Here is a 25,774-nt window from a genome sequence, read left to right as displayed (position 1 = left end):
TTGATTACAATGGGCACGGGTTACATGGGATAAACAGGTGAATAGTTGTTGAAAATGGGTATCAAAATAAAGTATATTATTATATTTGTTAATTACTAATGATTTGAGACGAATTATGAAAATAGTCAAAGCTAAAATTTGTTTTTTTCCTTTATAAAGTAAAATCGTGTTTTTTGTGATTAAATAAGGAAAGGAGCTCATCATTGTTTGTAGAATTTTGCTTAAGACAGAAGGGTCAAAAGTTTTTATAATAAACTAACGAATGTGTGTTAAACTTGGATTCAAGTTGCTTTTTTTAATGTTTTTAGTTCCGAGTTATTATAATAGATGAATATCAGGTTCACATTCATATAAAAACTAAATGACTTACTTTCTTGTGTCTATAAACGACAATAAAAAATATCAGTTAGGTATTATTAATGCTTTTTGTTTTATTTATTCTCAATCTAAAGCGATAGTCTTAAACGCCGCATATTTTTTTATCAACATTACCATCTTCCAAGAAAAATACACATCAAAAGAATAAAATTAAAAATCTTCCCTCAATAGTAAGAGTAAAATGGCATTACTTTTATTATCACGAATGAATCGCTTTCACAATAAAATTATCCATACAATATTAACAGACCTTTTTATATCTTTTCAGGTACGTACAATCGCACAATCAACTTCAACCAAACAAACCGTAAGTCCTTAATTTTATTCCATAAGTAATTACAATTTTTATCAAGAAAGCACGACATAACAAATAAATAATTTTATTAATGTATGCACCCTTCCACAAAACGATCGATAGACATGTAGCGACATCTATTGACGCAATATGGAAGTAACGCGATTAGTTCTATCGATCATTACTAGATGGCGTTAGTAGTTGTCTGGTAGTAATCTCATACATCATCGTGAATCTGATTTAAAATTTATGTTTCTTTAATAGTTCAAGGATATTTATAGGCATCAATAAAAATAATCAAATCCATTTATCATTCCTTCGAATTATCGAATCGTAAAAATAATCGTAGAACAAGTTTTTCTTAATAAATAATTACGATTTAGTTGTTGTAACCTCGAAACCTATGGCTTGTATAGTACAGTCAATCAAATGTCAATTATGAAAATTTCCGGGTTGATTTATTACTATATACAAATAAGGTATGTACATAAATATTTAGAAATACTTATATGAAGGCTCCATTGAATACACAAATAATGATCACTGCAAAAAATATCTAAAGTCCTCTTCAACTTTGACCGGAATAATAATATTCTTAGTAAATAAGGATGTACTTTATCAAAGCAATTATACTAGTATTATTATAATAGGAGGTAAGTTAAACACTTGAAAATTTCGGTTAATCTTTGGACTTTATACATAAGTAGATAAGAATATTTTTTGCCGGTAAAATTGGTAGCAAGTTTAATTTTCATAATTTTATGCTAATCTATTGAAGTTCTTGTCTGTTAGGATAACAATATTATTTTTATTTATTTCAGTGGATAATATAATTTACTTTTTTAACTTGAGTTAGGTACGTGAAACGAATAATTTTGAACAAGTTTGATTATTCAACATTTATTCCCGGTTTCTCTTTGTATAAGTGTCGGTTAAGATAACCGTTACTTATATATGAGATGGGATTTAGACAATAGTTTAAGACACTTGCTGATACTTTATCTATCAGTTATCCGACTATTATCCATAGGGTGTGTTATCGTGTCAGTGTTGGTGAAATCAATTTTTCTATAAAAGCTATCAATCATTTAGAAATAGGCATCTTTTATGTGGGACTAACAGTTTACGATGAAACGCGGGTGTATTTCATACACCTCTGCTTACGCCTTTGGGTATAACAGCCGTGATATTATGTATGTATCATACATACATACATACATTATCATCATCATAATCACATCTTCCCATAGGGGTAGGCAAAGATCAGAGAACCACGTGGTACGATCCTTACAAACTTCCTTTGCTTCATTCACATCCATACATCTTGTCATACAGGATATATATGTATCAGTACAATAGTAAATAATACCTTACATAAAAATAAAATCTTCTAACATCCGTTTTCAAATTAACTTGATATTAAAATATACATAAATTTATCATTATTCATTTCTAATTATATTATTATTATTTGTGGTTTTCCTTATTAATGATTAATATGAAAACTTAATTATAGCAATGATTCTATAAGTAAAAGTCCACGGAGGACTTCGCGGCCTTGAAATAACATTAAAATGATGAAAGACGAAATTCTCGCAGATTTATTTATAAAAACATACATACAAACCATCATGCTCGGTATTCTTGAAGGTGTAGGTAGAGATGTATTATTGCACCCGCGTTTCCTCATTCAGAATTTTAGTCCCATGTAATAGGGGGCGAGTCTATTATCATACAGGCACGTTACCAAATTCTGAACTCCCATTGAAAAACAACTAATATCATTTACAAATACTTACCAACAGCACTTTGTTCAACCCCAGAATCAAATCTGAGACCTCACGATCAGGTGATCAGCAGTTGTTTTCACTACCGCCTGCTTATCTAATCAGTGTATAATTTAGGAAATTATTAGTTACAGTGAGTAATAGGGGATTTCCCTTACCTATTTATAATCTAAGGTCTACCACACAGTCTATCTTAACTAGTTGCTATATTCGGAGGTACAAGAGTAAATGGTTTGAATTCAGTCAGTAGCAAAGTAAACAGTCTAGTTGATGACGTCATATTTCGAAAAGGAGTAGAGCATTTACGACTACTTGATGACGTCATCATCTCAAAAGACTGGCTGGTAAGGAGGCTCTTTATATTAAGTCAATACTTTAAAAGCTTGTAAGTATATTGCCAAAGATTTTTGAGCTATGAATAAGTCAATACTACTAATATAAATGTAAAAGTTTGTGAGGATGGATGTATGTTAATTACTCTTTAATGAAAGAACTAGTGAACGAATTTGGTGTACAGATAGTTTATAACTTATACTATAGTTGTAAGGACGAAGTCGCGGGCGAAATCTAGTAAGTAGTATATTTTTGAATTAAGGAAATATTTTGACTTTATTCTTATATACTTTCGACTCAAATTGTTATAAAGTATTAAATGCATTTTTTATATTTTTGAGAAATTGCGTAACATTGTGAAACCATTTTTTGATAATAGTGACTACTCGACCTTGAAGACTATTTATAAAATTATTCGCAAAATTTCTTCTCTAAAAAAAACCACAACAACAACTTTTTATTACATCTCATTATTACATAATATAAAACCGTATTTTCCAATAAATATGTTAATTTTGAAGGTCCAGTTCAAATAGATATTAGTCCTAAATATTATACAATAATATACATTTATTGTTATATTATGCAGAGCAGTGATAGCCGAGTGGTATAAGTTGGTACCTCCCAAGCAAGTGGTCCAAGATTCGAACCCGAGGCAACACTTTTCGAAGTTATGTGCGTATTACACAGTAACAATGAAGGAAAACATCGTGATGCAATCTTGCATGCTTGAGAGTTCTTTAATACAGTCCTTGAATGTATGCAAAGTCCCCAACCCGCACGTGGCCAGTGTGGTGGACTCAAAACCTAACCTTCTCATTCCGAGAAGAAACCCTTGCCCAGCAGTGGGACATTAAATAAATTTATACATTATTATACAGTGCTTAAATTTATATACTTACTAACAAGACGCAAAAGGTTGGTCAAATCGGCGCGGACGCATGCACGCACACATGCAGGTTCATGTAGGTACGTGTATACACGCACACATAGGTGAGACTATGAAAAATGACTCGCGAGCCATGTGGTAGTTCGTTGTCGAGTATTTTGACGAATTCCGAATAGAATAACGTGTGCTTCGAAGTAGAGAGGCTAGTTGAATCGGAATAATTAATTTTTTGAAGTATTTTAGTTGGTTGCATGATGATTATGTTTTACATTGAATAATAATGATGGAAAAGAACTTTTTTCTTTATTAAATAACAGGAAATATTTTTTTAGAGATAAATGAATAAAAGCCTTGCCCCTCCCTCATTACGGGAGGAGACCCTTGCCCAGCAGTGGGACATAAATGGGTTAAAAATATAAAAAAAATGAAAAAAAAATATGAATACATTTTAGTCTATAGCTACCTAATTTTAAAATTATTACACATAATATTTAGTGTTATAAATAACATCATAATTAGTGCTAAAAATAAATTCTAATAATCTATAAGTATTCTACCTACCCAATTTTGAAATAATGAAGTAAAAACTACAAAAAGGGAATCGCGCCCAACGTGGGGCTCGAACCCACGACCCTGAGATTAAGAGTCTCATGCTCTACCGACTGAGCTAGCCGGGCATATCTACTCTTGCATGTACTTATCTATCTCTAACCGATAGTATGTTTTAATCAACGTTTTACATACTTTAGTTATTTATAAATGGTTTGTTTGTAAACATACTTCGGATTACTTTGTGATATAATACGAGCAAAATAAAATATTTAATGAGCGACTATTATTATAGTGTTGAATGATTTATTTTTCTATAAGTTAAAAATAAAAAGAAATTGAATATGAAATTTTCTTCAAAAATAACATATTATTAAGTAGGTATGTATGTAATCGTAGTTTGAATTTGTTTATGTGATTAAAATGTTATATGTATTAAATAATATCAAAGCAATACGACTGCAGTACCTTTATTAACGGAACATTTAAAGATTCGCATCACAGTTACACCTATGCATGTATTTTTTATAGACATAGGTGAGAAAATCATGATTGTTGATGAATGATTATTTTTTTGCAAAATTAGCAACGAGAAAGATCTAAGCCACAAATAGCTTAACACGGGCTGATGATAATCCGTCATCCGGGCCCTTAGTATTGCACAGTACAGTAGACTGTATCTGAAAAAGAAACAGTCATGAATAAAATCTTTTTTTCACGTCACTGGAAAACTTACAGCAAATTTAATCAGTTACATACAGTTGCATTAGTCTGCCGTCTTTCTTATCATTCTATTTACAGATTCAATAATTGTTAATACTTCTAATTAATTTAACTATACCAAAAACTCTATCAAGTGTTCTCGCCATCACAACGCACGCCGGCGCCTCTATGACGCTGCTCACGCGCACGCTTGCGACGCGGTGCGGGGGGGAGGGAGGGGGGGAGCCAAAACCTGATTTTCGGTCTAAACTGACCTTGTACAGACGCGTATTACATCATAATATTTATAATGCCTTATTTTTATTCAGCCACATTGTAATACCAACCATATATTTAGATCTATAAGGTAGATTTTTCTTTGTGTTTTTTGTATGTCTGTTTAGACGTTTTAGTTGTTTTTTAACGGTCTAACGCATAAGTACTCGTCTGAGATCGCTACCTACACGCTGGTTTTTCCGCATACAGCTTTCCGTGTTTTATTTAACACTTTATTGTTACTTTTATTTATGATAGCAAACAATCTTTTGCAGATCTTTTGCATTTGTTTGTTTGTTGCAAATGACGTGAGATGTATGAATGGGTATGGAGTAGTACTCTATGTTCATGACTTCCCACAGCCCTTATAATTATTATTATAAGCCTTATGATTATTATTATGAGTACGTTATACATAAATGGAGTATGAACTGTGTATTTATTATATACTCTCGGAACAGGGGATTCCGGTGATCTCATACCAACGTAATATCACACCTGTTCTACCTAAAGGTGTAAGCATCTTCGTCTCGCCATTAACAATGTCTGTCCCATGCAATAGGGTACGAGCCTATGGATATACAAAAGGCATGTTACTCCAGGATACTATTAAGAAATATCCAAAGAATATACCAATATTATTTCATACCCGATCTGGAAATCGAACCCGAGACTTCATTATCAGCTCGGATCCCGCCACTTACATGAATGGAAATATAGTGTTCAATTCTATTGCAAAACTATGGTATAAATAAATAAGATACCATTATTTCAAAGGTGTGATTTATTTCGTAGATCTCAAGTTTTTGTCAATAAGACAATGGTACATAAATTAGTTTAAGGATCATTGAACTAAGTGTTTGAAGAATATAGAAACTCGATTTACTTAGAAACCTTCGAGATTATTCGTATAATATCTAACATATAAAGAGTTGTCATAGCAACAGCGAAACTACAAAGAATCGTGAATAATTATTATCTATATTCTTGAAGAGATTGAAAGTCCCCAACACGTACTTGGCCGCAGTAAATTTTAGGCCAATTTCTCTTTCTGGAAGGAAAATCTTACCCGGCATAGTCCTCAACTCCAAGACTTTTCTCTCATTTTCTTTCACAAAGGAGATGCTATTGTCTTATGAGCCCACCATATTGCATTTGGAAGGAAATGGAAGACGAATTTCGTATTATGAATTAACAGATGCACTCACTAGTTAAATAACGAGATATGGTAGCGCTTCTTCATCGTGGCCAGTTTATTGATTAGTAGTCGTTTCTTTAACTTCCTGCCATCTAATCGTCATCACCAGTTACACTTTTATCATACTTTTAATTTGCAGCAGTTCCAGTTGTGGTCATCCCAGACAGTAGTCATTAAGCCAAAGCTAGCTTCAGAAATCTTTGACACTAAGTTGCTAACCTCATCAAAAAATACTCTTTCTTTTTGAAATTGATGGATCTCTCTCTCACCCACTGACCGCCATTTTCAAAACGGCATCTAACGAGATGAGCAGGATGTTACCACCCATTTTGAAAACTTAAGTAGTCAATTTGACAACTGATAAGCTAATCTTTTATAACACTGTATAATTTATTTCACAGGCTTTTTGTATATCAAACTCATATATAGAAATTGAGTTCACCGCACCGACTAATATGCACAATTATATTTGCACTCGTTTTTTGTCCATTTGTGTGCACGTCACTCAAAAACTACTGTAACGATTTTGATTTGGCTATTGCAATTTGTTAAAACTAATGCGTCTGGTTTGATTGTAATTATGGTTGTCTTGTCTTAGGTCTGATATTTTTCTTGGAAAAAACATGTTCAGCTAGACTTAAGCTCAACTCAATGAAAGATTAGTAAGGTAAGGAACTGTAAGGTAACCAGTTAGTGGATTGGTAGTCTCGGAGTGTCACTTGAAATGAGGGTATAAAGCCAGCATGACGGTTGCTAACCAAGAACGCAGGTCCATAGAATAGATCGAAGTATTTAAAACCTTATTAATAAAATTAATTATGCCACTAAAATGTATTAATGTAGTTGTTTAGACTATTTCAAGCTATAATTGCAGAATGGATTTTGATGACCTTGGACGCACAAGTATGTTTTAAGTTATGAATCTGAATCACATCATATTGACACTTTTTAACCCCGGGAATGTCTTCATAGCTTTGCTATTAAATATGATAAATATAGCTTACTGTGCAGTATTCCTTCGATAGAAAAGTGAAGGCATAACTAAAATTGTATATTAGAAATAGCTAAAGTTATTTCAAAAAAGCAAGTCTACTTTCAGAAAGACTGTGACAATGTCCTTGATCGTCTAGAAGTCATTGCTCGACATTCGCAATAGGAAGTATTCAACAAATTGACATTTCATAGATTAAATAATATCACACAACTAACGAAAAATATTTTCAAACAAAAATAATTGGTTGGAACCTGTTTCGTTCATTTCCTATGCAAATTGGTTGTTTTAATGCAATTTATAAACTTTAATGTATTCAAAAAACTAGATAAGTCGAGATTTATTTTGTTTTTTCATATGAATATTCATTTGATATTAATTTTGTTAGTGCGATTCATAATTTTTGGTTTGTGATTTACGTTTACTTGGTATATGTATGCTACTGAAAGACCTTCGGAGGAAATTCTTTGGTAGTTCTTCTCGACTGCTTCCGTGGCGCAGTGGTTTAGGTTACCACGCCACTACCATTGCGTCGGTCGTGGGTTCGATTCCGGGAATTGAACCTATGACCCGAGGTTTCAAAGTAACGCACGGTTAACTACATGCTAAGAAATAAGTAAGTTTCTGTTTCTTCTTGATCCATCCATCTAACTGGTGTTTGATGGTTTTAAAGTCCCAAACATTTCTCAAGTCTCTCCATTAGCTCCATACACATTCATACATACTCAATCATGATGAATTAGAACGTCTAAATAACTATAATGTCAAAATAAACTCACCGGTTCAACTTCCGTGTCGAGCAAAAACTGTATTCGTTAATTAATTTACACGCTTAATAAAGTTAGTAATTTTATGTCGATTACTTTTGAAATGGTGTTTTAATTACTTAAAAATAAAGTTCATGGATCTAATATGTCCGGGATGGGAGAGGAATATATTGAAGAATAATTAAAACATCGTGAGGAAACCTTGCATGTCTAAAATTTGTTTAATACATTTATTAAGGGCATGCAAAGTCCCCAACCCGCACTTGGCCAGCGTGGTGGACTCAAGGCCTGACCCCTCCGCCTCGTTAGAGTAGACCCTTGCCTGGCAGTGGGACAGAAATGGGTTATAAAAAAAATAGAAATGGACTAATTACATAACGACCAGATGCAACGAGGAGACAATCTAGCCTTTGCCCAGCAGTGGGACAGGGATGTGTGACAAAATGTGCAAAGTTAAAGAAATACACGGTTCTAATTGTTGTCCTACTTAAAAAGAATTAAATACAAACTCAATAAAAATAACATGAAAATTCCTACTTAACTAACCCTGAAAAAAGAAACTAAAATAAACAAAGCAAAAAGTAAAATATTGTTGCCATGGAGATACACTAATAATAAAAATACACTCCCATTTCTTTCTATACATAATACACCTAACTTCATTCAATAATAATTATGTAAGCAAGTTTTTATCCCAAAACAAATATAACTAAAAAGTCGTAAACGTTTTATCGCACTTAACCAGCAAAAAACATATTTAATATTCAATTTAATACAAAAAACATTGTTCTAAATATTTATTACACGGCTATAAAACATATGACATAAAAACGCTTAAATGCCATTCGATTTCATATTTACGACTTAGTTTTTATAAAAAAATGCCACCACATTACGCGAAACCTCACTTTTTGTTAAACATTGACAAAAAAAGCATTACTTTCATTATCACACATGAGTCAAACTACAAAAAGCTATAAAAACTCATTCATTGTTCAAATCTGACAGTCGGACCGCCATATTGTTTTTCTTTACCCGCCAAAAAACGTTTATTTCAAACAAAAAATGTGTTAGATAATGTTTTTTATTACTCTTTTTGTAAAATTACTGGGTCAGTGTAATTCTGTGCGTCCTTAGCGTGTCTTGTGACCAAAATAATATTTAAATTTAAAACGTGTGGATCATTTTACTGTTAACTGCAATATTTATAGTGTTATAAAGATATAAATGTCAAATAAAACATCTTTTTTGGATTCCTTAACGTTTGATTGATAAAAAACTTCTCTTTTTGCGTAAATATGAGTAGAACAATGTGTTGTTGATGTTTTTTTATTAAGTAATGTTTTAAATAGATGTTACACGAATATTTTTGTCTCGGAAACCATGCTTCATTTACATTTTTGCCAAATTAATTTTAATTTAACGTGTTTGGTCTCAGAGGGAGTTGTAAAAAATAATTTATGATGCGACATCTTATGTAAGAATTAGGTTATTGAATACGCAAATTTTAAACAGTTAAAACTTTGTTTTAACGTGATATAATAATGAAGTTCCATAGCATTGCTTTTTTTTCTTTTTTCATCTCACAAAATCGGACAAATTCGAAATGTCTAAAGCACATCTCTGGTTATTTGGGAGGATGTATGTATGTTTGTTACTCTTTCACGTCAATAACACTAAACAAAATTTCATGAAATTTGGTACAAAGACAGTCTAAATTGGTTTAAAATAATATGTATAATTTGCGAACTTGTGAACCAAAACTGTATAAGCGCGATTTGTCCTGGGGATCAGTTAATAGAGTTAAGCGTAGTAACTCAATAATGGGTGACATTTAAATAGTATTTATTGTTTAAACGGTTAGTTAGATCCGATCACGGAAGTAATACATTGATGGATCTGTTATGTATTTACATCGACAGTGAGTAAGTGCGAGCTATTATGACTGTTATTATTTTATTCTCTTACTTGTTTACTTAATAAATGTTTATTACGTCATGGAGAGACAATGAGGCTTCTCTTTCGATTCTTGCAAGTTAACAATTCTCTAAATATTGTAATCTTATCACGGATTTGGGGGGCTATATCTGTTGATATCCCGCACGTAAGAAAAGAGTCGTCCTTAGACGTAGTATTTAAAACCCTGAAAGCCTATTTATTCAATGTTATTCTCTCTCACTCAATTTATCTACGCGACAACAGTTTCATTATGAGCGATAGTCTATGCAGCTATTTGGGTTCGATACCCAGTTCAAGCGAAACAAAGGTGTTTTCCAATTCCTGCTGCCATCATAATATACTTTATATAGTAACGCGGAATTTTTATCGCAATAGGATCGCTCCATATTACATAGGACTACATACATACTCAAAAGCACGTCTTATTCCCATAGGGGTAGGCAAAGACCAGACACCATTTAATACGATCCTTACAAACTTCCTTTTGCTTAATTCACATCCATACAACTTACATGGGACTACCATTGTAAAATCAATGATTACTGAATCACAAAAGACGAATATTTTTTCCTCACTTATAACCAAAATAATGTTGAATGATTCTCTCTAGGATATTTAAAGGTTGTTTGATGATGATGAACACGTGATTTACAAACATACATACAAAACAACCGGTAAATAAGCTTCACAAAAACGTGCCACGACTATTATGTTTAGCTAGCTGACCCGCGCAACTTCGCTTGCAACATAAGAGAGAATGCGTCAAAATTTTCCCCGTTTTTGTAACATTTTTCACTGGTACTCTGCTCCGATTAGTAGTAGCGTGATGATATATAGCCTATAGCCTTACTCGATAAATGGGCTATCTAACACTGAAAGAATTTTTCAAATCGGACCAGTAGTTCCTGAGATTACAGCGTTCAAACAAACAAACAAACTCTTCAACTTTATAATATTAGTATAGATTCGCTAACACTTGCTATTTTTTTGTTGGAATCTCTTAGTTACGCTCTAATCTTTATACATTAGTATACAGAATGGTTAATTGAAGACACACGTGGATAGATAGATAAATAACTAAGGTTTATTTAATTAATATTGATCAGAGCTGATTGTAATCGCAGCTTATTTTTGACAGTTGTTTAGCCAAGGCAACGACTTGTGGAACTTACACTAGGTTGACCACTAACTAGATGAGGATCTGCATCTATATCTAATTTAAATGAGACGTTTCGCAAATACAAGTAAAATATATGCTGCCTGTAAAGACTGTTTTGGGCTTAATTTTGTAAGAATTTGGAATAGAGCTACTCTGACATTTAAGAATTAGGAAACCCATCATAAACTGCGTGAAATCATCGTAAAAAATGTATTTTTGTTTGTTTAAAACACGCAAATTTCAGGATTTATTGGTCAAATTTCTAAAAATACTTTGGTGTATAATAGACAGGCTATAGTCTAGCTAACATCACACCACTATCTACGGGAGCTGAATAATCACTTAAAACGCAAATGAATCACAACACAGCAATAATTCAATAGAAACTTACAAATAAATATAATGTATTTAGAATATTTTCTTTCATTATTGTTTACCTTGTATAATGTTTGACCTCTATGACCTAAGTAATGCCTAACCTAAGGTCATATGAGGTGTCATAACACAACCTTAGGTGAGACTGTGAAACTTTGTATTACAAAAACTTGCCTTTTATGCGCAGAAATAGAAACTGCGTCTGTATACTAGTGAGTGAGGTCTGGAATTCAGTTCCTGAGTCAGTCTGAAGCGCGCCAAAGTCATGGGTTTGCCCGAATTTTATCAAGGTCATAAACTAACATTAATAAATCGTCATAGCTTTACTTCCAACCGTCTTCCTTACCTATCGTTCTATGGTTTAGATTTATCTTAAGAGTTTACGACATACACACGTGAACGTAAACGTCTTCATAGAAAAGAATCTATCAAAACTATATCTAATGACTAAGGTGGCTTCCATGACAAAATTATTGAATGTTTTTCTAGAGAACTGTATGATTTTTTTTCTACTATACCATCACGCCTATTACGCCCAAAGATATACATAGGTAGAAGTGTATGAAACGTGTTAACGTTTTTTTTATCTAGCCTGTTTCCGTGTCCCACTGCTGAGCAAAGGCCTCTCCCCTAGACTTCTAGTCCCCTCGGTCGCTTGCTGTGTCCAGCCAATTGTCCAGGAACGCGTCCAAGTCGTGTTTACGTTACACCCTGTATATTTTAACTTTCATATAATACAGGGCGAGCCCAATACTCAAACTCAAGACTTCATCAGTCGATTAAACACTTCAAGAAAGATATCAAGAGTCACACCGTGCTGCCTACCCTCAAACCGAGTAGTAACTAGATGTATGAATCAATGTTTTTGTCGGTTCAATCAAAGTGATTGACGTGCAGGCATTAGGCGTAATACAACGTACTCCCATGACTTTGCGAGCACCATGATTCAATTGTTTGTTGGGATAATATATTTAGTTTCATATTTTTAGCGACTTTAATAAAAGAGGAGGTTCTCAATTCTTCGTGTATTTTTGTCTGAATGTTGGATTGACTTGACTATCACTCTATTGATACAGTATACAGTTATTTGGGGTTAAATAAAATATAATATGTATTTCTGCTTGTAGCACAATTATTCAATAAAAGACCATCGTAATATGTTTAGTATATTTCTTGTCAAATGTATAAAATACAAGTGTTAGGTATGTTCATGCGATAATTGGGTATATTATTATACTTAGTTATACCCTTTGCTAATGTAATTTTTGTATGTACAAAAATATAGCAGAGTAAGGTAATAAACTAACCAACTCCTTTGTTATTATAACTTTTAGACCGTGACTGTGTCGTGCCGAAACGTCAAGTAAATCGAGGTCGAATTCATGGCTCATGTCCATTTTCGTTCTATTAATAGGTAGCTATATATCCTATTTAATACATATATATAATGGTCGCCCTACAAACACGTTTTTGGCTAAGACAGGGACGGATTTGACCTCTGGGTCCTCGGAAAATAATTTTAAATAATACTCGTGAACATCAAGTATCTGTCATCATCACTACAAATAGTTGTTACACCGTATCGTAACAAATGTACGACTTTAAACAAACGTTACTTAAAGTTTGTATGTTTTTGGACACAAAAAGAAAATAATGAACAGAGATTGATATTTCAATTAAATTAAAATTATTTAATCTATAACTCAAATGAGTAGTAAGTGACTACGGTGAATCTGGTCTACAAGATTTAGAATCATATGAGAATAGAATGAGTAGGTACAAATTTTTAGTAGTTACTTTACGTACCTTCAACAATGACAAATAATGATCCCATTATAATATAAACATACAAATAGACTTGTGATCTTGAAGTCTCAGGTTCGATTACCGGGACTAACATTTTTGATAAAGAAATGTGTATATTTCATATACGTCTGCTTACACTTTCGGGTATAAAATGCGTGAAAGTAGGTATGTATGAAAAATATAATACATTCCGATCACAAAACCAACAAACTAATAGATCAACATTACACTTCGGTGTAACACACGCCCAACCTACTAATATACCATCAAAACATTTCCATAAGTAAAACTCGAAGCTTTTAAATCATAAGAGTCATAATTCAGGATTCTCTATGACATCATCGCATAAAATATACATTCGTTATATAACTTGTTGAGTTACCATTGTATATAATATAACGCTTTTAAGGTGGTAAGCTGGCCTGTATTTAAGTTTAGGTTTGTCCTTTCTTATGATACTGCTTCTGCCCTATGGTCACGACTGATATATTTGAAGTTGTAGGCAGAGATGTGTGGCGTACACCCAAATTTAGCCATTTGCAATGTTAGTTGCATGCATGGGCAAGCCTATTGCAATAAAGTAGTGTTCTCCTGATCTATTTTCGGCTACGGCAGCCAGTTTTATTAGAACTAACAAAACTGAAAGAAACCTCTGACAAATTCTTAACTCAGAAAATACTTTTTGGCCCGACCCAGGATTCGAACTCGAGCACTCTGTACGGCAGACAATGTTGAAGAAACGGCAGAAAATTTGTAAAAATGACTAGCCAAATGCTTTGACTAAGTTCAGACAGATACAATAATAGTAAACCAATTACAGAAATTCTATTTATAGCTAACGAATCAACAGTATTCCGTGCGATTACATAATGAAGAAATAATATGATGTGAAAGAACATAACACACAAAAAACTTCGACTATTTATAGAATAACATGGAGGACGTCTTTATTAAACTTTGATCAAGCGAAGGTTTATAATTTTTGGCATTAGAATATTGACTCTGAATTTTCCCTTCATCATTCAGCCATAGTATTGTTTGTGTCAAAGTTGTTCAAGCTGCCCAGAGTCCTATGATATGGCTTAATTTTACCTGAAATTGGACCAAAATTCACTAGTGCCTAGTACCGTGACTACCAAGTATATTGGCCAGTCCCTTGACATTATGTTAGGTATGTTAAGAGGAACTTATTAAGAAACACTCTTATATAAATTAGAAAAGAACAAGTACTTTGCTCGAGCTAGGATTCGAACTTGAGCCTTTATAATGTTTCATGATCAACAGTCGAATACACTACCGCCCGGGGCACAGAAGCAGAGAAAAAACCACATTTCAAAAGTACTCAGTTTTCCTGCTTATACCTACTATTGCAGCAAAGCGTGAAGAAACCACAGCCTATAAAAATGCCTAGAAAAGATACTTACATCAAAAATAATGATTTTAACATCACTTAGTAACTAGTGATCTTGTACTAAGCTTGACCTTGATTTTTTTTGCGGTTTTCCACCGAGACTACAAATTACTATGCCAAAGTCTTACATTGGAATTATTATAAATTGATTTTTATCTAACGTGGTTATTATTTAGAAAAAAATTTGCAAGATTGAGTGTTATGTAATCGTTGAGTTCCGTTTGATTGTTGGGCTTCCGTAAGGAATATAGCAGGGATATCTTGTATTCGTACATAGTTTCTTTGAAGATATTTACGGGAAAAATATAAAGTTAGAAAATAAGTTCATAATAAAAAAAATGTATCAATAAAAAGTTAGTTCATAATATCAAGCCACTGATGGCGGATGGCCGAGACCAAACAACACCAAATGTTATTATTTCAAATAATATTTTTGCTTCATCGAGAAAATTCTTAGTTCAAGATCAAGCCATTTTAAATATTTGACATTGTAAAGAAAAAAATGTTGCTTATTTGATCTTCTTGAAACTTTTCTCAAAATATTTATTTCATACAAACATAATTTACACTATCAACTTTTGACCGTAACGGTAGGTCTCTTAAACTATCTACAACAATACTCAAATAAATTACCAAACAATTTTGCCTTCAAAATACCTCTGTTATAACCTTCAGAGGAACCCCAAAATCCGCCCATAAATTATCTCAAAGCAACCGGTCCACACACAACATTTAATGAACTGTAATTAATCTATCATTTGCTCGAACTTGCTCACTTAGTGCGAATTTAAAAGTTAAACATTATTGTACCTTTATGTCAGTCGTAACACCTATGGTAACGGCTTCCTTCTGTGTTACGGCTTTCAAAGCTTCTGCTCTCTCCCAAAGAAGCACGAGCACTTGTTTAACTTTAAAAGTGAAACATTAATGTTCCCTGTATGTCAATCGTAACACCTATGGTAACGGCTTCCTTCTGTGTTACGGCTTTCAAAGCTTCTGTTTGCTGTAAGCCGAAAGCAATTAACTAGCTTTTCTCTAAAGAAGCAAGTGGACACATATCAATCAAATTTGGATCATCCTGATTAGTTTTCAAGTTAAACATTAATGTACCTTTATGTCAGTCGTAACACCTATGGTAACGGCTTCCTTCTGTGTTACGGCTTTCAAAGCTTCCGTTTGCTGTAAGCCGAAAACTATTCCAAAGAAGTATGAAGAGTTATTAATAGATTCCGATCTGTAATAATTTTGTTTTAGTATGAATAAGATATGTGTAAATTAATATGGTACTCTTGAAATATACAATCAAATATGGTTTGGTGGACTCAAACCAAAGACTTCGTTTGTATTTGACTACCAGACACACTGTAGTTCCCAATATCAATTTCAAACCATGCTATGCTCTTGAATTGTCTAACAAAATCTTGAAACAACACATCGACACAAGAATCAAAGAAAAAATCCTAGAAAAACCTTATTAGCTGCTATTTCATTCATAAAATCTTCACAACAGCCAAAAAAAAGTCTTTTCCAACGATCCTAAAGCACATTTAATTAAAACTACCATTCATAATCACTAATCAACTAAAACACAACCAGATTGCGTATAATTTAACTAACTATAAACTTGAAGTTTTTGTGACAATTTCCAAAAACTATAAACTTTCGGCGCAACCGTTTGAAATAAAAGCACGTGAATCAATTTTGTGTGTCGAGTTACAGCTCCCACATTTTTATAACGACTATTTTGTGTGGATACGACTGGGATACTTATTTTTTGTGCTTCTATTTTGTTAAATGATTCTAACCATACTCTCATTACGATTTTGTTAATTTACAATTGTCTTTATAATAATCGTGTTCAGAAATTAACTCTTGATGCCTTACCTTAACGTAAATCGAACATTTTGAGCATAAATGGAATTAGAAGAGATAAATTACACATACCCACAAGGGATAATCATCACGGAACAGGAAGAGAGAAAGAGAGAGAAATAAGAGTATGGGTCTCTACCGAACTCCTTCATCTCTTAGATTCCAGAAATTGGCTTCTTCGCGTCTCCATCCGCAGTCAATATTGATATTGGTCTCATTATAATTTCGGTATGGTCTGCGACTTCGTCCGCATGTAATAATTTCTCTGAACAAAAATTATCCAAGTTATAAACTATCTGTATACCAAAATTCGTAGTAATCTGTTCAGTAGTTTCATCGCAAACATCCAAACCAAATTAGAAAGAGTAAGATACAATTAGGCTCCGAAGCGGTGCGGAAGCAGAGATCAATGAACATAAGGTTACACATGTAGCAGGTCAGTACCATACTTGCAAAGGTGATGGTGAATTATTCATGGATAGATCTCTCTCGGGTCACTGCTTTACTGCTGATAGGTCAATTTGTATTAATCCTACTAATATTATAAATGCGAAAGTTTGTGAGAATGTTTGTATGTATGTATGAATGTTTGTTACTATTTCATGCAAATACTACAAAACCGATTACAATAAAATTTGGTATATAGGTACCTGAAGACCCAGAGTAACACATAGGCTACTTTTATCCCGGAGTTCCCGAGGGGTCGGGATTTACACGGGACGGGGGGTTTCCACGCGGACGAAGTCACGGACGGCCTCTAGTGTGAAGTATTTTTTACTAATACGATTTGCCGGCGCTTGTATATCTAAATTGACCTCTCACTGCCTACTGTAAGAAACTGCAAATTGACCCCAATTTTTTTTGGTTAAAGCCGTTATATCGGAAAAAATATTCTTGATAAGATCGATTTTTTTGTTGTTTTGGTAATCACAGAATCGTACATTTGTATTTTTTTGGTAGTTTTCCAAGATAAGGTGTGGAAATACTTAATTAATACTAAAAGCAATTGCTTCTTCGATACTATTACTATTGCAAATACTGATCTGTATCACGTATTTCTCTCAGTTGACATCTAGTGTACAACAAATTCATGGCCGATATTAAGTACACGGCTGCTTTGATGTAACGTATTAATTGCCATAATCTAAGAGAGAGAAAAGCAATGTACAGCATAGTGGCTTTCAAATATTTGCCTATTGAGATACGGGATAGTCCTCCTGGGCTGATCTAATTCTTATACAAAACAAATATTTATATGAACCAAGCAATTTTTGTTCCTCTCTGGATGTACTTTGTGACTATGTTCAAATAGTCTTAAACACAGCAGGCAGTCATATTAATAAGAAACTATTGTAGAATCTAGCTTTGGGAATATTGCAGTCTCTATCTAGTTAAAAACTATTTGATATTTCCAGACCAAATAATTTCTGAACTAGGTAATAATCTACACAAATCATATTGGTGATGTCTTGCAAAAAGGTCTAATGCGTAGTACTCGTAACCGGTGGTCCTGTATGACAAAATGTATGGATGTGAATGAGGCAGGGGAATTGCAGAATGTAAGGATCGTGCCAAGTGGCGTTCTTTGGTCACTGCCTACCCCTATGGAAAAAAGGCGTGATGTAACGTAATATCATGTATAAAGATTTTTATGCAATCATTTGCTTAGTACCAGAACTACCTACTTCTTTGTTCTTATAAACCAAGATGGATTAAAAGGTCAGTAATATGGACCTTACAGGAAAAGAAATACCCTTGACAGAGCTGTTCTAGATAGAGACACGATGACCCATGACCAAGGTTTCTTATTATCTGAACCGTTTGAGGGTATCGAGTAAAAAGTGTCGCCGGAAAAAACTGTGATGATTGGGAAATCTATGTTACGAAGGAATTTTTGTTGGGAAATTTAATCCAATTTTAATCTATTTAGCTCTTGAAATTTTGTTGCTATGTCGGTAATTCCTCTTACGAAGGTCTTTGGCTTTCTCTCTTGCTCTTCAATGAGGTCTGGTTCTTATGAAGAAGTGTGTTATTATTGCAATGAACGGCAATACCCTGCAAAAATGTCACATGCATTGTACTCTTAACCGGCAGTCCTGTATTTCCCAAGATGTTTGGATGTGAATGGAGCAAGGGTTCTTAGCAAGTGGCATTACTCGGCCTACTCGTTTCCCTCAGGAAAAAAGGCCTTAATTCTTTATAGATATAATTGTATCTACATTGCTGAATTTCATTTAATTTTTATTTAGAATAAGCTGTCTCTTCCATGTCACGAAGGCACTTAATCAAAGACATATAATATAGTCAAAATTAACTATAAAAAAGTACACGAATCCGTTCCGGTAGTCAGTTAATCAAAATCAAAAATCTTTAGACTGGCTTGATTAATGTTTAAACTAGGTTGTGGTTTACAACTTCAAATCAAAAGATGAGCTGATGTTTATCATGTTATGATGTTTAGCTGCACATTTGGCGCAGTGGTTAACGTGGTCAACTCGCCGCAATAACCGTAGCGCCTTGTGTAGTAGGTTCAAATCTCGGGACAAATATTTGTGTGATGAGCACGAGTATCTGTTTTGAGCCTGTTTGTTAATTCATCTATATTAGTATGTATTTACAAGTATAGAAGTATGTTTATCACTTATTTATTTACCATAGTACAAGCTATGCCTAGTTTGGAATCAAATGACCGTGTAACTTGTCCAATGATATTTATTTAATTATTTTATGTAGGTCATTTTGAAAGTAACCTATTGCCCTAAGAATCACGACTTAATTTCCTCTAATATTGCTCGGCCATCATCCTAAGACATGCTTAACAATATTTTTTAATTCTATATTAATTAATCAATAGTATTTCTTTTTGAATATAGTATTTACCGCTACAGTTAACGATCGGGGGATGATTTGCCAATAATCGTGCGTTTGGCAGTCACTTGATCAGTGTAAGAAATCGAAAATGTATTTTGAAAAAATGTTCTACTAAGTTTTTATTCTATACTACAGTTATTTTATATATGTTCACGTTTGTGCGTTGAAATAAAAAAAAAAAAATTTCGAAAGTATATTTTAAATTTACTTTAATTCAGTTACGATACTATTTCGCTTCATTCCATGGTCGTTAAAAGACAATTTTCTGGAAACTTCTTCTTGAAATAAGTGTTTAGTAGTATTTGAATATTAATACCTACTTATTTATTTTGTCAAAATCAATAATGAGCTTTACCTTTCTGAAATCTTCAATTAGTATTTTTGATGTTTTTATATTTTTGTAATACTAAATAGGTAAAATCATGATATTTTTTTTAGAATACTTTTATTTATTTCCTTGCAACAGACGCCGCGAGTGCAAGCTAGTGTAAGTAAGTGTTAGTTCAAAGATCATTTAATCTCAAAAAAATAATGACAGATACCGAATGTGTTACACATTAGAGGAATAAAAAAGCCAAAATTTGAGTACATAGGTTTTTTCTTTTGCAAATCGATTAAGAAGTAGTATCGCTATTAAAAAGTGTTACGAAGAGGCACGAGTAATTTTGAGAACAGTTTTTTATGGATTGGCTGTAAATTTGTTCGACTGTACAGTCGAGTTCTATAATATGTGAACGTGTTGATGAATCAAAAATATATAGGCAGTGTTAAGTTTCATAAAAATCTAAACAGCTTTGCCTTGTAATAAAATATTTACATTCTGTCACACCATAAATATGTAACTACTAACTACATAATATCAATAATATTGCTACAGACAATAGCTCAAAATATTGTGTTCAGATTTTTATGAAACTTAACATTGCGTATTTATTTTTGATTCATCAACACGGTCACATATTATAGAACTCGACTGTACATTACTATGAAACATTTGCTTGTAGGATTAGTAGATTAATGTCAAATTAAAATGTAATTACTGTACGTTTTTTTTTTTTTTTTTTTTTTTAATAACCCATATCTGTCCCACTGCAGGGCAAGGGTCTCCTCCCGAACGAGGGGGAGGGGTTAGGCCTTGAGTCCACCACGCTGGCCAAGTGCGGGTTGGGGACTTTGCATGCCCTCAATAAATACTGTACGTTTATGGCGTTTTTTAATAAGTTTTTGTTAGGTGTATAAATAGCTGTCGCTACTGTGAAAGTTTTAAGGCTTTTCATTCTCACATGGTCGTGTAAAATTTATACCAATATTTGTTACCAAAGATAACTTAGTGTAACGATTCCTTTAAATTTAATTAACGGACATTTTTCAATGAATATTTGACTAATAATATTTGACGGACCCCTTTGGAATTTTTTACGAGTTTTTTTTAAATTTATTGTCAATTTTCAATGATATTTTTGAGTTTGACTGTGTAAAACCCTATCAATTCTGAAGTTACTCATTGATTAAAGAGCGTAAGGGTAAAAAATATGTTTTTTTTTAAGAGTTCGTGACCATTTATTTTGTAGCAAATATATTACCGTTATTTGACTATCAAATAGTCACTAACTTAATATTATTTAAAGGCATGTCCACTCTAAGTCCCAAACATCGATAAATGAAATATAAGTGACAACGTCGGCTAGACAAGTGCGCTGCACATGTGCGAGGACATGATGTGTTTAATTATTATGTTCCCGACTGTACATGTCACTGCGTAGTCTAAACAAAGTATTAGGATAACTTCTATAAATAGAATAGACTTATTTATTGTGCTTTAGGTCTAGGATAAGAAAATAATGCCTTTGATTGGTTAGATACCTGTTTGAATGGTGATGTGTTTTGCAAAAATATGTCCAGATTTAGGTCCACCCAAGATGATACAGTCCAGTAAACTGTTGATATAGTTGGTGATATGTTTTAATTATTGGATATTATATTTTTCATCAAAATATTCATAACATCTAGAGTAGAAATTTGTGAACTTTTATTAAAAATTGTGATGAATAAATTATAACCAGACTTTTTAAAAATAAAGAGTAGTCTATGTATTTTTTAGAGGCTTGCAGCTATTTTCAAACACATAAAGTTATGTGACGCGTGCTATACCAAACTATCAATCGATATAAGTCCAGTTATGATTTCTTTGTTGAATGTAACCGATTTTTTTATAGGTTCTTGTAAAGGTCATAATTTTTTGTTAAAACAAAAAACAAAGCTATTTTAACACATTTGTTTTTAGCTTTTCAAATCATCAATTTGATTTCACTTCTTTTTCGGTCATAAAGGTACTTATTTTTTGCGTTTTTCTGTCAATCATATAATATTCTATTACATAGCGGTGTTTTAAATATGTAGTAGTATTTAATAGTTGTAAGGGCACGCCCACTTGTGGGCAAGTGGGCATTGATGTTGATTAATGAGTAGGCTCGGTAATATTCCATTGTTATGTTCGTTAATTACGACTTAAAATTCAATTGGCAAGAATGATGGTCATGGTTATATTGGGAACTGCTTCTGCTAATTAATTCTTAAAGACTTCTATCATTTTATTCTTTACTATGATAATAATATACGTGTAATTCTTGATTAGTGTAGCAATGCTCCAATCAGTTATTTATATTCATTATCTAATTGACACGGTCACTTTTTTAAATAATGATGCATTATAATTATTGATTGTTTCATAGTTTTATTTAAATAAAACCAAATATTGGCGAAATTTCGCGTTTGTTTGTCCCGAACTGTCACTACAACAATTTGAGTTACGCGAACTAGAAACTGCCTGTTTACAAGCTCAAAATGATTTATCAGAGAAGCACAAAGCTGTTCTAATCACACCTATATTTCGCATTTTTATTAATGATAGAAATAAACCCAAGACACTATCGACGCAAACAGAAACAGTCAGAACCCAACCTGGGAGTCGAACAGAGACCTCGTCATCATCTATCACACCACCAGAAATTTAGAAACTCAGACAAAAACCAGAGAACCAAACCTTAAACTAAATTTCGCATTAACATAATATCACAGTACTCAATTTAAAGCATATAATTATGTATGAATATTACATGTAGTGAACACGTGGACGTGATATGTTCCGGCAGCGTAGGAGCGAATTATAAGGTCAGGCTAAGTAAATAATATCTGTGTATATCTTATGTAATATTCATTATGTACTGTTGAATATTTGTAACAGTAGTTCTGGTTTATTTTGGACGGGTTGCACTTGCAAATGTCCTTTGGCTAGACTGAGGTGCTAGGTTTGATTTTATGGTATGTGTAGATGTAAACGAAGCAGAGGAAATAGTTAGAAATCGCAGATAGTGGTCTTGTTTAAGCTCTGCATATTCTGAGGAAAGGGTATGATTATATTACGTCTAAATAGTTTTATGACACAATTTAATGAATATTGTATAGTGTTAGTTACCAAAGAAAATAGAAACATAACATGTAGATATCCTTATATTTTTTTATAAGCGTTTATTACAAAATACCTGATCCTCTGAAATTCAGTAAATCGTAGATATTCGTATGTTTACTCTAATCTATTTTTTGTAACATATTTCGCTTCAACGTAATAAAACGTAACCTGTAGTAACCTGCGCAACTGTCCCAATTTCCAACCAAAAAAAAAAAACACATTTCATTATACTTAATAACAAACAGAAATGCCAAAAAAATCTTTCAAAAAATCTTTCCCACCGGATTTCAAAAGCCGTATCGCCGTCTACCCTCGGATTAAAAAAAAACTAAAAAAAAAATCCCGCAACACCTGTTGAGTTGCGCCCACGCATCCGTTGCTAAGCGACAGCGCCATATTGAAAATGGCTGTTTGCCATCTGTCAAAAAATTTACATTTAGAATTAATTAGCTGCTAAAGTTGAAGTTATTAGCAGAAATTATGCAAAATGGAAATACTTATTGTCGTTTACTCGTAATGGAGGTTACAAAGTTGCGTTTAAATTGCAAATAATCAACTGGTTTTATAAATTATGATATCTTCTTTGCACTTGTCAGCGGTTTAAAACTGGATGCAGATAATAAAGTTTAAGCCTGCTTTAATTTTTAAAGTTTCGTTGCATGAAATGGATCGATGACATGGCTTGCAGATTATCCTACATGCCGATGATATTTATAACTTCATTTAACTTTGAAGTAAAGGTTATGGATACACTATCTACTGGGAATTACAATAGGTTATCTTAGTAGTTATTATGCAATTAGATTGAGTCCTAGTCCCCTACTTATATTATAAAACGTGATAGTAAGTGAAAACAACCATCTCAAAACAAACATACATTTTTGAGATGGTTATGTATGTTTGTCACTCTTTAACTCAAAAATGACAAAATAGATTCTAATTAAATCGGTCCCACATATAGTTTATAATCTCGATTAGGTCATAAGATACTCTTCCTCCCTTAGAACGCTGAAATTGTATGCAGAATCTAAGCTCTTCAAAAATCCCATCTCTTTCATTGGTCTAGTCTATATTCCCAGGCATTACTGAGCTTAGCAAATACCTGTTCAGTGATAGCAACCGACTACGACTTATTAACCCACATGCTGTATCCATATGGGTCATTTCTCAGGCTTCTAATTGACCTAGTGTTTTAGAATCACTGACCATCTGGGAGAAGCTCAACCTGTTCACTGCTCATTGCATCCCCGTGCATTAAACATGCACGGGGATGCATGTAGGCTTTTGCAAGGCTAAAAACTTTGTTATATAGTACAAGTAAATCTACTAGTTAGGGATGCACAGTTTATACAAAAAACAAGCTTTTGTTCGCATGGTTTGTGTCTTAGGACATAATTTTCATACAAACTTTTATCCCTTATTTTATCCATTGACTGGATGACTACGTCATATCATCTTCCTGCATACCAATCCGATCTTAGCCCGATCCGTCCAGTAGTTTTATATATGAAAATAAAAAAACTGTGCTCAATACACAAATTCACTATGAATCTAACTACCGTTCTAGTTATTTTGAAAGACTAATCGTATATTAAGATAAAAAAAATAATCATCCAATACACTTAATCAAGTACTTAAAGTATTTTATATTCACAATCACAATAAATCTTGTACTAAAACAATCAACGATTACATAAAAAAAACGAAGCCACGTGTCCAAAAATATTAGCATTTTAATCACTAAGAACTAACCTAACACAACACACAAAAAAGTATTTTTAAATTCCAAAGCGTGCTGAAAAAGCCCAGTTTATTTGCAAAAACATTTATTCATTGTGCCTTTTTGCTCCTGTTACGAAAAAAAAGGGTTTTTCGAATACCCCGCGGAACCCGTTAGATGGTTTTTGTTCATCTTTTTGTGGTGCATTTCGTTTGTATTGCATAACTAAGGGTCAGCGAGGTCTTTTTTACGCATGCGTGGTGTACGGTCCTTGTGTGACGTCAGAAGGGTTAAGAATGAGTTCGGAATTCGATATCGAGTGCATATTGTTAGAGTATTTTCAAAAAGGACTGTTTTTCGAATTGACCTTTTATGGCGAGGATTCTTACAAACATACAAATATAGCTTGATGGTTTTATCTAGACATAACACCTGTTATCTTTTTGTGGATAACTTTCATTTTTGTACCGTAAAGGAATCGAACTTACGAACGTTTAGCGCAGTGGTAGCTATGTTAAACTACATTGCTTGTTTTAAGAATGGGTTCAGACATCATTCCAGTATGTTCGTATTTTTAGAGCTTATATCCTTGTGTCGAGGACTTACATAATATATTATGAGATTTTAGATTTTTGTTTCTTAATTGTGTGGTTTAGACACAAAAGAATATTAGATAGTGTGTATTTTCTTAACTTAGGTATTAGGCATATTTATACTGTAACCAACTAACTTATTGTTAAGTAAAATTTTCGCAAAAGTAATTGTGTTCATTAAATTATTAATCCTTCGTAATGATTTCTCACAATTGTTTGATATCAAGTCATAAATATTTAGTTTGTATATCTATTTCTAATTAAAATTATTTTAATAATAAAGATTAGAGATTATTATCAACTTAGTAGTATCCGCGACTCCGTCCGAGGAATAAGACTGGATCAGTAAAGTTTGCTTGTTTAGCGTCATCTCG

General features: G+C 33.0%; 1 protein-coding gene and 1 non-coding gene across 4 annotated transcripts in view; one reads left to right on the top strand and one right to left on the bottom strand.

Moving 5' to 3' along the window:
* LOC142983786 (zinc finger protein rotund-like) overlaps positions 1 to 25,774 on the top strand; it is a 182,584-nt gene that overhangs the window by 106,005 nt on the left and 50,805 nt on the right. The gene's annotated exons all lie outside the window — the stretch shown is intronic.
* TRNAK-CUU (transfer RNA lysine (anticodon CUU)) lies at positions 4,287 to 4,359 on the bottom strand. The gene has a single exon. It is a non-coding gene; the product is annotated as a tRNA-Lys (tRNA).

The sequence above is a fragment of the Anticarsia gemmatalis genome, chromosome 25, assembly GCF_050436995.1.
Source record: "Anticarsia gemmatalis isolate Benzon Research Colony breed Stoneville strain chromosome 25, ilAntGemm2 primary, whole genome shotgun sequence".
Lineage (NCBI taxonomy): Eukaryota > Metazoa > Arthropoda > Insecta > Lepidoptera > Erebidae > Anticarsia > Anticarsia gemmatalis.
This window is presented reverse-complemented; position numbering and strand designations above follow the sequence as displayed.